This window comes from Ambystoma mexicanum, chromosome 14 (assembly GCF_040938575.1).
Source record: "Ambystoma mexicanum isolate Mex_15411 chromosome 14, UKY_AmexF1_1, whole genome shotgun sequence".
NCBI lineage: Eukaryota > Metazoa > Chordata > Amphibia > Caudata > Ambystomatidae > Ambystoma > Ambystoma mexicanum.
Window position 1 is genome coordinate 648,948,380 of NC_090940.1, and position 14,869 is coordinate 648,963,248.

The window sequence follows — 14,869 nt, forward strand, 5'->3', positions numbered from 1 at the left end:
ATCATGCCGCCCCCTGAAAATCCACCTAAGTGCATTGCATTTCCTACCCTATAAAATCCACCTAAGTGCATCACATTTCCTACCCTATAAAATCCAACTAAGTGCATCACATTTCCTACCCCACAAAATCCACCCAAGTGCATCACATTTCTTACCCTATAAAATCCACCGGAGTGCATCACATTTCTTACCCTATAAAATCCAACTAAGTGCATCACATTTCCTACCCCACAAAGTCCACCGGAGTGCATCACATTGCCTGAATTCCGTCTCCGGTGTATGAAATTAGGTAGTAACACAAGCATCGGACTACAAGCTATTAGGTAATAGGATAATGGCAAATGAACCAGTTGTTGATACGGCTGAAGTGGAGCATGAGCTCAGGACAAAGACAGGCAGGAAAGGGACAGGTGGGGAGTATTTCCAAGGGTGTGATAGTAAAACAGCTGCCGGGATGGAGAGCTCAGTGAGGCGATAATGTGCCAGGCAATGGAGGCTCAGGGGGCTTTCAACGATGAAGAGATGGTGCTTCAGAGTCGTCTTGAATGCATGAATGTTGGAGATGTTTCTGATTTGAGAGGGTTACAGTAACTTCATCTGATTAATACCTGTGCAAGAAAGGGATATATTTATTTCTTCCACAGACATTTTTGAGTACTGGGATGCAAATGCCCCCCCTCCCCCCGCACCCCCCACACCTCTCCACCACTCCTCGTTATGCATCACAAAACAAGGGCAGAGCTTTCTTCCTTGTGCATAGCAAAGAAATGATGGAACATGTCCACCAGAAAACACACAGAATTGACTGCATTCATGGACAGTCACGTGGGATTTGGCTCTTGCCTGCTTTTTGAAGTATTCCTCGTCTGTGGAATATTCATAAATGGTTGAGGATCCCTGGGGGCGGAGCCTGATGTCATCCAGGGTTACATCATTAGCCTGTGGAAACATAATGAAAGGATGTGTTTACTGTACGCTCTGGACTCCATATCCTAGGAAAGTATTTCTTTAATCCAAGAAAGCTTTATTGAAGGAGAATGTTCTTATACAATACAAAACAATTCGGGAATCAAAAGCACTGAAAAGTTGACATACTCAAACGTTTATGTTAAATGTTCCAAAAATGTGTGTTAGTGAGCACCTGGCAGTTTGAATACATTGATAAGACAATAAATAAGAAACATTAAATAATAAGGAAAAGAGAACAAGCACCGGACCGATCAGTGCGGCCCTGCTTCATCTTTAGGGCGGTGAATGGGTCCCTGTTGAAGGGTGAGGGAAAAGGCACGTATGGCCTACACTCCGGACGTAGTGGGCACTTGATCGTCAGGGTGAGTTTGTGTACTCGTGGTAAGTTTTGACTTTGTACAAGAGTAGTGTTGGATTTTTGACTAAACTATTTTTTTGATAACCTGATGGTCGCCTCTGGCCAAGTAGCAGACCCAACGCCCCCATGAATGTTATGAGAGCGTCTCTCAATTTTTCAGTAGCGAGTCCACCCTATCAGCACGCGGCAACAATATGCCCGGAAGCCTTGCATTCTAATTGGCTAGCCTGCTGCTTTGTTTGATGACACAGGACTCCCAAGCATGAGCTTTTAGCATTGATTGGCCTGTCCCATTTGAAAATCAGAGCACAAGGGAAGCACCATGGGTCATTTATGGATCCTACTGAACACATCCTTTTCTACTGCCGGGGAGGAGGCCATGGGCAGCATGTAGGCTGAATGCTGAGATAAGAGGGATATTGATTGAGAGATCATGGTACTGGCTAGCAGTGAATGGATAGGGTAAGCAGGAATTAGAATTACTTCTCTTACCCTTTAAGGGAGAAGATGTCTCATCTACAGACACTAAATATCATGACTAATGGTGACAGTGTATAAAGAAAGACATGTGAGCCTCATTACGAGGTAGGCGGCCATGGAATGAGCGGTGCCGGTAAGGGACCGGCACCGTTCATTCCGGGCCGCCCTATTACGAGGTCTGCAGCGGGTCCCGCTCTGGAACGCCTGGTCAGACCAGACATGCAGAGCGGGAGCTGCTAGCAGACCAGGATGCTGCCATCATTAACGGGCCCGTTGTTAGCATCCTCCCCATTCCCATTGAGCTCTATATGGGAATGGGGTTGTACCGGGTCTGGGTCCTGCGAAAGGGATTTACCTGGCTCTCTAAGGTCGGAATGGCCCGGTAAGTCCCCTTTTGCGGAACCCGAACCGGGTACCCGGTATGGGGGTAGTCACGCCGCTAAAAGCGGCATGGCTACCTCCATACTCGTAATGAAGCCCATGGACCAAAAGAAGCAAAATCATTTTTCTAGAAAAGAGTTAAATAGAATACTCTTTTTTTGTGCTTGCAGGATTTAAACAGTGGACGAATGGCAACCACTCAGAAATGTGGGCTTTTCACCTTCACTAAATACATTTTTAATAAAGGCCACAAATTCATATTTTCATTATCATTACTTCAAACCCTCTTTTTTCTGTGTCATGAAAAGTAATTTCTGATTGAAGACACCTGTAGTTGATTTGAGTAATACTGCTGATTAGGTTGAATTAATAACATATCCCTGTCTAGTCTCGAAGTCGTTGTTTATAATTTGAGTACAAACAGTTACAGCAATAATTCAAAGAATATCCCTCGTAGTCTCCAAATGGATAAATGTCGCTCAGTTGTACATCGCCTGGCGACATCAGCTCCCAGGAATCTTGTGAGCGAGACATGCACCTTCTATGCTAACCCTTTGAGAAACACAAACAAATCCTGCTCTCTTGAAATTCCTGACTTTCGTAGCAAGGCTTCAACAATTCAATGTTATATCAAAACCCAGGCGAGCAATCAATGTAAATTGACTCAGATTGTCTACTGTGCTAAATTCACTTTGTCAGTTTCCCCCTAATGTTGGCCAACCCTTATCCTTTGAGTTCCCTTGTTAGAATTTGACCTTTTCTTTTTCTTATAAGTTCTTCTCACATCCAGGGCATGGAATTTCAAATGAATGTCTGATCATCTCTGTTCTGGTTTAGTGATGGAAAAATAAGCTAAGTTAAGGTTTTTGCAAAATATCCAGCCAAACACAAATAGCTGCGTACTTAAAGGGGTTGTTAGGTGTTCTTTGTTCCACTCAAGGCGTAATTGTTTGAAGACTAGGTCTAATCGAATTGCCTTAAATGGGGTATTGTATTCTATACTATTGATTTCTGTAGCACTTTCGCCAAAGTGCTGCAAGTGAAAAGAATGGGGGTACAATGAAATGGAAGGGCAACAAAATTCTGGTGTAACTAATTCAGACAAGAGAAGATAACATATGAGTTTTCAGACGAGAATGAGGCACGGAATTCCAGTGCTTGATTAGTGAAAAGGAGCCGAATCGAGATTTAGGAGAACGTGTTTTGGGAACTACTAGCAGGAATTCGGTTTGAGAAGTTAACGTCCAAGATGGGACATACATAGAAACCAAGGGCGATAGGTGGAGCAGAGTCAAGCCATGTAAACATTTGAAAATTATGGAAACAAAGTGAAAGAGGGGATGAGATTCGAAGGAAGACAGGAAAGAGAGTTAAGTCCATGGGATATGGAAGAAAGAGCAGAGAGACAGAAAAGAATACGATCCGATAAACTAAAGATTGAGCGAAGAGTAGCTCACTCAGATGCAGGAAGACCAACGAATAAGGCGGAGCAATAGGCCAGACGAGAGAGGACAAGAGCAGAAACGAGAAATATAGTGGCATCAAAGGAGAACAAATATTGGACTTTGCATTCTTCATTTTGAAGTACTAATTTTTTCTGATGGAGCAAAGTGCATCATCTAGTTCTGAAATGTTTCCTCTGCTCGAGGAGCTATATTGAAAACATCTAAAAATGGACTAGTGTCTACTGTGATGTGGACCTTTTGTACAAACGTGTGAAATGCACGCCTATTAGAGTGATCAACAGGTATCTCTAGGCAGTGTTATATGCAGCCAGCTCTCCTGTCCCGGAAGGTCTCTTGAATATCCACTGGTACGCCCAGCCTTCAGCCTTCTGTGAGGAATCTGTGAATGCTGCCCAATCTCCCCTAGAGGACCCCTTTTTCTGGGCGATAGGGCAGTACGTTCACAGGACAGTGCTTCTCCTGTGGGTAACACAAAAGGGAAGGATTTTGTGGCAAAAGAATTCCTCACTGAGATTGGGGACAAACAATACCAGAGAAGACAGTGTCTAACTAATGTAACAGACCCCACTCCTTCTCCCCTCTTTAAATCATTCGTATTCCTGCTTAGACAGAACTGACATGTTTTATTGCCTCTGTGAAGGGAGGATAGCACAGGGGAAACGTGCTGGTGTTGGAAGCAAGGCTATGCAGAACAACAGAGGTTCGAATCTCAGGTATTAAGCGCGTTATAAAAAAAGCAATAAAATAAAAATAAAATAAATAAAAAATAAAGTGTATTCCATACAAACAACTCCACAAAACGCAAAGTCTATCTGATGTAATGAATCCTACACCTTCTTCCTCTATACATTTCTCTATACCTGTTCAGATAGAACTGACATGTTTTATTGCCAATGTACTCCACCTGGCTTAGCAGACATCTATGAGAATCCAATGACTCCCAGATATCAGCCACATAGCTTTGAGGCTAGGACTGAGACGAAGAGGAGGACTGTGATTACAAAGATTATGTTTGAGAAGCAGAATGAGCGGTCTAGTCTTCCAAGACTGGTGATTGGCTCAATGTATTATAATTATCCTTCAAAGGAGTTTCGAAGGCATTCAGACTTAGCTGCAGTGGCAAGCTGGGGAGCGGAGAGCGAGACAAGGGCTAACCCCTGGGAAGCCGAGCACAGAGGAGAAGAACACGAGAGAGGTCCCCGACGCCAGGACTCTTCACGCGGCTGCCGCGGGAAACCTCCAGACTTCTATTGCACAGGCGAGCAATCATGCAGAAAGGGCACCCAGCTGGGAAGGAGCAGACGCCAAACGAACCGCTGCCGACGGCAACAAAAGACCTGAACGCGACCAGAGCTTCCAGAGAAGCAGCAGAAGCTCGGAGAGCACCTGCACTGACCTCGGAAGGAGAGACAGGTACGTGCATTGCCCAGGAGCTGCACGATGTCCAGGCGGCATGGGGCTGATTAAGTGAACTTCAAAGAGAGGGTCTGGAATCCCAAAGAGAACCCGAGAGAGTTGTTTACTTGGCAGGAGAGTGAACCAAGGAAATACAACAGTGATGTGGGAGTCGAGGACCCGCAGCGTAAAAGAGGATGTGCGGCCCTTAAGCAAACCTGGGAGGAGTTGCATACTTGGCAGAAGAATGAGCCAAGGAGACAATGCTGTTGTACGAGTCGAGGACCTGTGCCTAAGACTAAGCTAAGCGTTTATAACAGAGTAGGGCGAGTCTTGGACCTGCACCTGCATGAGAAGTAAAAACAGAACATTAAAAGAGAGTCCAGTACTTCATGATGGAAAGCCAAAGTATAATATTAAAAGGCTCATGCAGCAAAAGAGACAGCCAACACCTTATACAAGAAAAGCCCTGGTTTGGCAAGAGGAGAAACCAAACCACCTTTTGGTAGTCTGGGCTCCACCCATACAAGAAACCAAAAACCAGGAAGTCTATGGCCCTCATTACGACCCTGGCGGAGTGGGTTTACGCCAGCGGTATTCGCGGCGGACCCGTCCGCCCTACTACGAGTTCCCGTAGCGCCATGGAGCCTTTTTCCGCCTGGTTTTTCCGGGCGGAGAAATCCATGGCGCTACGGGACCTTGTTGTTAATTACGCCACCGTACTTTACGGTGGCGTAATTAACGCCTTCCCCACTCCCATTATACCCTATGGGGCAAAAATGGGAATGGGGAAGGGTAAAATGGGGAATGGGGATTTACCGCCCCGCCAAGGTCGGAATGGGGCGGAAAATCCGCCAACCCCCATGGCGGTATCGGCAGCTTTCCGCCGTGCTCCATGGTGCATTTTGCACCACGATCTCCGCCAGGGTCGTAATGAGGGCCTATGACTCTAAGACCAATAAAGAGAATCCCCCACTTTTATACGAAGACCTTAAGGTGGCAGGATGTAAAGAGGGAGCTCAAGCGACAACCCTTCACATACTGTACAGTACTAAAAGGGGACTAAGAAACCTGGTGGAAAGGAGTACCGCCCTAGCCTTGGAACATGGTGTTTTGGAACATGACTTTCTTTATTATTTAAATACCAGTGAAGCTAAGAATCTTTCTGTTTAGTGAAAATACTATGAACACTTTAGATTTGGAGAAAAGACATTCCTTGCACATTTATCTAAGAGTATTAGTTGTCGGTAGTAGAGTTTCCGGACACAACAGTGACTAACCTTAAAGTTTCGGACTGCCTGGCAATTTCACCAGTTTCCTTTGATGTCGGGAAAACCCTTGTATGAAGTAGGGAAAACCCTCGTAGGCATTGAGATAGAGAGACCTTTTTTCAAACCTTTTATTTTTTACTAAAAGTCTCTACCCAAAAACATGTCACCTTTGTGTCCGACTCGCGCTTCTGACCCCTTCCACTTACTATGTAGTGAATTGATGTGATCTCTGACAGTACTCAACCGTTCTCCTGTGCCTGTTAGTTGAGTAAATCATAGACGATGAAGGAGGAGAGTCTATCATCCCGGACACATTGGACTCCACTAGAACATCGCCGCGGGAAAGCGCGACTTCGGGAGCATTTCATGTCCTGGTACTGATTCATGGAAGGATCGCTTTGAGTTTGCCTGTGCAAAGGCCAACTCCAGCAGATTGACTTTACTTCAAGCATAGTCCATGAACTCCATGGAATCACATGGCGTGGAAGCGGTTTCCACCAGCCCTGCCCAGTGTTCTGAAGTCACCCATTGCATTAGTCCCAGGCATTTGCTACAGCTTTAAGGACCCTTCCATGGATAACATAGGCTTTAGCAATTCCAACTTTCCCGCGTTTGCTAAGGAGGGAGATGCACCAATCTTGGTGGACCTCACTCGTAGCACAATGAAAGATCATATACTTCAAGGTCTTCGAGCTAGGTGCAGCGACTGCTGATTATTCCAGCTCACAATATAAAACCACCCCCCATCTTCTGTATTATGTACCCTTGGTTTATGTTTTGCAGATTAACCCTTTGAAAGCTGGGCGGATACATGTTGGTCGGTTTTGATCCCAGCCACATGTCTATTATCAAGACGGGTCGGTAGGACCCTGTGTGATTTTGTCACCCATCACTGGGGCGCAAAGGACCATCATGTCCAAAAGTATTGGAACATCCTTAATATCAGAGCTTAAAGAAAAACCTTCTGCTCGACTCGTGCCCAAACATGGATTCTCATACAGCTAAGCTCTGGCCTCCAACCTCATGCACACATGCAGAGTCAGGGGCAGTGACAGACTCTGTGCCCTACACATACATGTTCTGGACTTGTGACAGGTTATGCGATTGCTAATAGGGGAGCTCTGGAGTTCTGTATGTTGAGTTGAGCACACGCTGGTCTGGGCTGACCCTGTGGTGATCGTAGTTTGAGATGATAGATTCTGGACCTGGATTCTTAGGGCTTAAAGGAATGTTTCATAAGGACATCAATAGCATGGAAAAGGAGGAGGGTTTGAGAAAGTGGTCCTTATGCAAGAAACACTGGTGTCATATCATATCAGAACCAAAGAAGGCAGAAGTGATACTTCTGAGCTGGCATGAGAAAGGGACGTTTGAATGGAAAAAATAAACTTTGTGGACATTTAAAAAAAAGGTACTTATACTTAAATTGGCTGAATGGTAGAAGCCCGTTGTAACAACACAAATACATTTGGGCAAAGGTGTGATGTGATGATTGTTGTTGCGGTAGACTCTGGCGACCCGTGCCCGCTGCCCACTCTCCTCTTGTGTGTCCTGTCTATTATTCTACGCTGGCCTGGGCACTGATAGTAGCATTTGGTGGAATTTATCAGAGTTTGTACATATGTAATGTTAAGTTAAGGCAGGTCATTGGATGCTGTGTAAAGTCCAATTCTCCTGGCAGGACAATGCAAGACAAAAGAAAGCAGCCCAGCGCAAGGCTGTCTGGACACAATGATTAGAGGACGTTTAAGCTGCAGCACCTCAGGCCCAGAGGCTGGGCGGTCTACCATGTGTACCCTTTGGATGTGCCACACAGTGTTCCTCCCTTCAGTTTCCTATCTACCTGTACTCTCCCACAAGTGGCGCTCCACTCTCCCGCAGGCAGCGCTGCACTCTGAGACAGGCGGCTGAGGACACCAAAGGGCCGCGGTCCAGGAAGACAACAGCCCCCCCAGAAAACCTCCCCGGAGCACTTAAACTCACAGGCCTGGAGCAAGGAGTAGGAAGGGAAGGTGGAGTGAGAACTCTTTTAAGCCATTCAGATGTGTGTGGTTCATGGGTACTGTGCCCACCGTATCTATCTGGATTCCTTGAGCACCCCAAACACCGGACCACCAGAGGCCGGCACGAGTGTAGGCAGGCCCCTTCCTGTGATGGAAAGAGAGGAAGAGTGGAGCTGGCTGCTGGACACAGCACTTCTGTGGGGTGCGGTCCCCATATCTGGCCCGCCTTGCTAGGCTTCCTATTGCCTAGAGGTGTGAATGTTATTGATATCTGATCATCGTCTGGCTCATTCGTGCCTTGCCCGCCACCTACTCAGGCTAGGCTGTCTAGCCAGCGCCCATCTACTCAGGGTAGGCTGTCTAGCCAGCGCCCATCTACTCGGGGTAGGCTGTCCTGCCAGCGCCCATCTACTCAGGTTAGACGGTCTTGCCAGCGCCCATCTACTCAGGCTAGGCTGTCTAGCCAGCGCCCATCTACTCAGGGTAGGCTGTCTTGCCAGCGCCCATCTACTCAGGTTAGGCTGTCCTGCCAGCGCCCATCTACTCAGGTTAGGCTGTCCTGCCAGCGCCCATCTACTCAGGTTAGATGGTCTTGCCAGCGCCCATCTACTAAGGCTAGGCTGTCTGGCCAGCAACCATCTACTCAGGTTAGATGGTCTTGCCAGTGCCCATCTACTAAGGTTAGGCTGTCTTGCCAGCGCCCATCTACTCAGGTTAGATGGTCTTGCCAGCGCCCATCTACTAAGGCGAGGCTGCCTTGCCAGCGCCCATCTACTCAGGTTAGGCTGTCTTGCCAGCGCCATCTACTCAGGTTATATGGTCTTGCCAGCCCCCATCTACTAAGGCTAGGCTGTCTGGTCAGCGCCCTTCTACTCAGATTAGATGGTCTTGCCAGCGCCCATCTACTAAGCCTAGGCTGTCTTGCCAGCGCCCATCTACTCAGATTAGGCTGTCTTGCCAGCACCCATCTACTCAGGTTAGGCTGTCTTGCCAGCACCAATCTACTCAGGCTAGGCTGTCTTGGAGGCACCCATCTACTCAGGCTAGGCTGTCTTGCCAGCGCCCATCTCCTCAGGTTAGGCTGGCTTGCCAGCGCCCTTCTACTCAGGTAAGGCTGTCTTGCCAGCACCCATCTACTCAAGTTAGGCTGTCCTGGCAGTGCCCATCTATTCAGGTTAGGCTGTCTTGCCAGCGCCCATATACTCAGGTTAGGCTGTCTTGCCAGCGCCCATGTACTCAGGTTAGGCTGTCTTGCCAGCGCCCATCTACTCAGGATAAGCTGTCTAGCCAGCACCCATCTACTCATGTTAGGCTGTCCTGCCAGCGCCCATCTACTCAGGTTAGGCTGTCTTGCCAGCGCCCATCTCCTCAGGTTAGGCTGTCTTGCCAGCGCCCATCTACTCAAGTTAGGCTGTCCTGCCAGTGCCCATCTACTCAGGTTAGGCTGTCTTGTCAACGCCCATCTACTCAGGTTAGGCTGTCTTGCCAGCGCCCATCTACTCATGGTGGGTTGTCTTGGCAGCGCCCATCTACTCAGCTTAGGCTGTCTTCCCTGTGCCCCATCTACTCAGGTTAGGCTGTCTTGCCAGCATCCATCTCCTCAGGTTAGGCTGTCTTGCCAACACCCATCCCCTCAGGTTAGGCTGTCTTGCCAGCGCCCATTTACCCTGGTTAGGCTGTCTTGCCAGCGCCCATCTACTCAGGCTAGGCTGTCTTGCCTGCGCCCATCTACTCAGGTTAGGCTGTCTTGCCAGCGCCCATCTACTCAGGTTAGGCTGTCTTGCCAGCGCCCATTTACCCTGGTTAGGCTGTCTTGCCAGCATCCATCTACTCAGGCTAGGCTGTCTTGCCTGCGCCCATCTACTCAGGTTAGGCTGTCTTGCCAGCGCCCATCTACTCAGGTTAGGCTGTCTTGTCAGCACCCATCTACTCAGGTTAGGCTGTCTTGCCAGTGCCATCTACTCAGGTTAGGCTGTCTTGCTAGCGCCCATCTACTCAGGTTAGGCTGTCTTGCCAGCGCCCATCCACTCTGGTTAGGCTGTCTGTCCAGCGCCCATCTACTTAGGCTAGGCTGTCTTGCCTGCGCCCCCATCTACTCAGGTTAGGCTGTCTTGCCTGCGCCCATCTCCTCAGGTTCGGCTGTCTTGCTAGCGCCCACCTACTCAGGGAAGGCTGTCTTGCCAGCGCCCATCTACTCAGGGTAGGCTGTCTTGCCAGCGCCCATCTACTCATGTTAGGCTGTCCTGCCAGCGCCCACCTACTCAGGCTAGGCTGTCTTGCCAGCGCCCATCTCCTCAGGTTAAGCTGTTTTGCCAGTACCCATCTACTCAGGTTAGGCTGTCTTGCCAGCACCCATCTACTCGGGTTAGGCTGTCCTGCCAGCGCCCATCTACTCAGGTTAGGCTGTCTTGCCAGCGCCCATCTACTCAGGGTAGGCTGTCTTGCCAGCGCCGATCTACTCGTGTTAGGCTGTCCTGCCAGCGCCCATCTACTCCGGTTAGGCTGTCTTGCCAGCGCCCTTCTACTCTGGTTAGACTGTCTTGCTAGTGCCTATCTACTCTGGTTAGACTGTCTTGCCAGCGCCCATCTACTCTGGTTAGGCTGTCTTGCCAGCGCCCATCTACTCAGGCTAGGCTGTCCTGCCAGCGCCCATCTACTCAGGTTAGGCTGTCTTGCCAGCGCCCATCTACTCAGGTTAGGCTGTCTTGCCAGCGCCCTTCTACTCTGGTTAGACTGTCTTGCTAGTGCCCTTCTACTCTGGTTAGACTGTCTTGCTAGTGCCCATCTACTCTGGTTAGACTGTCTTGCCAGCGCCCATCTACTCAGGCTAGGCTGTCTTGCCAGCGCCCATTTGCTGCGTCTCCTTTGTGTTTCTTCCAGCCATTGGCCCCTAAGCTATGGGTAACCTCACCTATGCCCACTTCTCTGACACTGTTACTCACAACATTTAACAGACCATTTATTGAAATTGCTTTCCTGGAAATTGACAGATCGCGCCACATTCTTTTTGAGTGTGGATTATTCTTTTGGCTATCTTTATCGTCATGTTAAGATATTTTTTTTAACTATTTGTATTCATGTTTGTGCATATGTTAGCATTTAAATTTACATAACATCCTTGTACATGCCTGTATCATCAATGCTGTATTCAAGCAAAACATATATCAAACCATAACTTGTTATTTCTCGTTCCCTCAATAAAAAAAACACAATGCAAATGGCAAGGAACATGCTGCATGACACAATAACACAACACACAGCGTGGATAGAAACGCCCCCTGTCCATAGAACCAAACTTCACTTGAATGTTAGGACTCACCGTGTCATCTTCCTCGAAGTCGCTGTCCGGGTCCTCCGGCTTCAGCGGCCGGCATGAACCTGCTGCGGAAAAACACAAGACAAAGTTCAACTTCTCACTGGTTCTGGCACGGGTTAAAATGCTGGCTGCAATCGATACACATTCATTTGCAATGCAGGGCTGACAATTGGTTGATCATAATTGTGGTGAATTTTCATCTGGCCAGAATATTGATAGCACAAGATATTGCACAATAATTCCCTGGGGGTTTACCCCCAACCCATAGACAGCCAACGGATTGCACCCTCCTTTATAACTTTTACAATCACATTTCCATCGCAGTTACGTCCCAATGTGTGCAGAAAATGATCTAAAAGTGTATAGTTTCTTTTCAGTAGTTCTGAAAAATCATAGTGCATAATTCCCAAGTCCTATAGTCATAATTTCTCGCAATATTCTGCCTTATATTTGTTTTCAGTCAAATCAAATTGGGAAAATGAACCATGGTTTTGGCAACCTCAACACTGGCAATTATAAAACAGTGGATTACCGTGCTTTATCACTGCTGTTTTCTAGAAAGTATGTGTTCCCCATTTGCTACTTGTAAGTGGGTTATAAAAGTGAGCATTAGAGAGAATGTAAGCATTTATGATCAAGCCCAATAGCAGAGTTTATAAGATGCTCAAAAGACTGTCTCACAGAGCTCTCTGGACAGGTGAACACGAACAGCCTCAAAGTCAAACTGGGCAAGACGGAAATCATTCCTATATCCAAAAACCAAGGAAGCAACCAGTACATCCCCTGGCCCACAGAACTAGGAACAGCACCCACGCCATCCAAAATATCAAAAACCTTGGAATCCTAATGGACGACGGTCTAAACCTTGAACCACAAGTAAACGCGATAATCAAGAAATGCTTCTTCCATCTACACACGATCAAAACAATTCTACCATTCCTCTCGTTCACGCACAAAACACTGGCCATCATCTCACTCATCATGTCCAGGATAGACTACGCCAACAGCTATACCTTGCACGCACAAAACACTGGCCATCATCTCCCTCATCATGTCCGGGATAGACTACGCCAACAGCCTATACCTCGCACGCACAAAGCACTGGACATCATCTCTCTCAACATTTCCGGGATATACTACGCCAACAGCCTATACCTCGCAGGCACAAAACACTGGCCATCATCGCACTCATCATGTCCAGGATAGACTACGCCAACAGCTTATACCTCGCACGCACAAAGCAATGGACATCATCTCCCGCATCATGTCCAGGATAGACTACACCAACAGCCTATACCTTGGAATGCCGGATTACTTACTGAAGAAACTGCAATGTATAAAGAACGCAGCGGCCAGACTCTCAGGAAGGGACCACATCACTCCAGCGCTAAAGATGCTCTACTGGCTGCCAGTCAAAAAATGTATTACCTTCAAAACAATGTGCATAACACACAGAGCAATCCACAGACTAGGAGCAGAATTCACACAAAAGAAAATCACCATTTACCAGCCGAGCAGAACACTCAGATCCAGTGACGTCATCCTCCTAGAACCTAAACCATACACAAGGAAAAAGTCAGTGGTTCAGTTTTCTCCTGCCTAACCGTTTAACTTTGGCACTCCCTCACCAGACAAATACGAAGAATGAAGGACCATCTAAAAATTCAGAAAACTACTAAAAACCTGGCTCAGAACGGGCCAAAAACGTATCAGCAACACCCACGAACCAAGGAATAAACACACAACTGGAAAAGACTGGGTCTAGGACAGACCACATCGATATACAGGGAATTAGGGAGGCCTCTGAATGGGAGGGAGACCCACGTGCAACCTTTCCAATATAGGGGCCCTACCAGAATCAAAGGAGAGAGATGGGACCGACGTAATTGAACCACACATGTAGGACATTAAAATTAATGGGAGAGAATGGTAACCGAAGAGATGGACCAAGGGGCACAGGGAGCTCAAGGGTGCAGGGAAGAGGTGCACCCTCCGCGAGAAACCCATGGGGGCGATGGTTGCTGCACAACGGGATGGGCCAGGGGGTAAAGTGATGGGGCCATCCATTAATCTGTACACGGCCCTGTCAACGACCCACACCCTTGCACAGAAAATAGAAGTGGGAATTGAAGCACACCACAATGTACGACATTGTAAGGGATATGTGCCGCAGGCGGCCACATTTGAGGGGTACGATACGATATCACCACTAACCAACCTCATCCCTCTGTATACACCTCTCAAACTCTGAACTAAACACAAGCATACCTCTACAGCACAACAAGCCGTGCTCCGTTCACTACACTGCAACAATGAAACAAACCACACGGACTCGCACAACAGCACACGATGGCTACCAACTGAAAATTCACACCTACCATCAACAAACAGTGTAAACCGAACTGAAGCTGCCAGCAGAACATCACAGCTCTCTTGCTTCTTTGTCCCGCTGAGTCCTACTAACTTACACCCCTTACTTTACAGATCCACCAGAGCACCGAGGGACCACACAGATGGTGATAGTGTTCGGTATATAAATCCTTTAACATAACATTTGCGCACAGTTTTGTGCTGCCTTTTAAAGAGTGTCTTTCGTTGCCAGACATGTTTTTGGTGCCTGTGCTGTTCCTGCACAATAAAGCATTGCACACCTTCCCACTGGCTCGCCTGCTTTGGGGTCTTCAGGGGGAAAGTGGCGCCCAACCAAGCAGGACAAATTTGGAGAGTAGTTTAAAACCCCTTGAGTGCTAAAGGCGGTTATGTTCATCTCGAATTCTCATAAAATATCATTGTAGGTTCCACCCACTCCCACATTTAAGTTTAGTGACTTCCCACTATGAGGTTCTTCTCTGGGAATTAAAAGGGAACACACTTTCCTTCCTGTCTCACAAAGGAAAGCGGCAAAGTAGACAATGGCTGACGTAGAGCCAAGGCCTCAACAAGGCAGAAGATGAGATTGTGAGGATTATAGCTTGAGCAGGGGAACAGCTGCCTATCCACCAACAGACGAATGAAGACTGGGTCCACCTGTCCCTCTGCCAGTGCCCGCAACCTTCTGGATCCCCCTCTCCATGTCCTTCCAAGTGTCCCCTTAATAGTCTCTCCTTCTTACTGCGCCCTGTCACTTTATCCCTCGTGGCACAGCGCTCTGTCGCTTCACAGCCAGGTTCAACCTCCGACCATCAGATACACATGCTGATCGCCCTTGCTCCACAGATGGGGCGTTCGTG

The 14,869-nt window shown here is 47.8% G+C and overlaps 1 long non-coding RNA gene across 1 annotated transcript in view; it reads right to left on the reverse strand.

Annotated features, from left to right (window-relative positions):
* Positions 1-842: 842 nt before the first annotated feature.
* LOC138527107 (uncharacterized) overlaps positions 843-14,869 on the reverse strand; it is a 172,641-nt gene continuing 158,614 nt past the window's right edge. The window contains exons 2-3 of the long non-coding RNA XR_011283813.1: positions 11,643-11,704; positions 843-939 (exon numbers count right to left, since the gene is read on the reverse strand). This is a non-coding gene — a long non-coding RNA (uncharacterized lncRNA). The remainder of the gene's footprint in view (positions 940-11,642; positions 11,705-14,869) is intronic.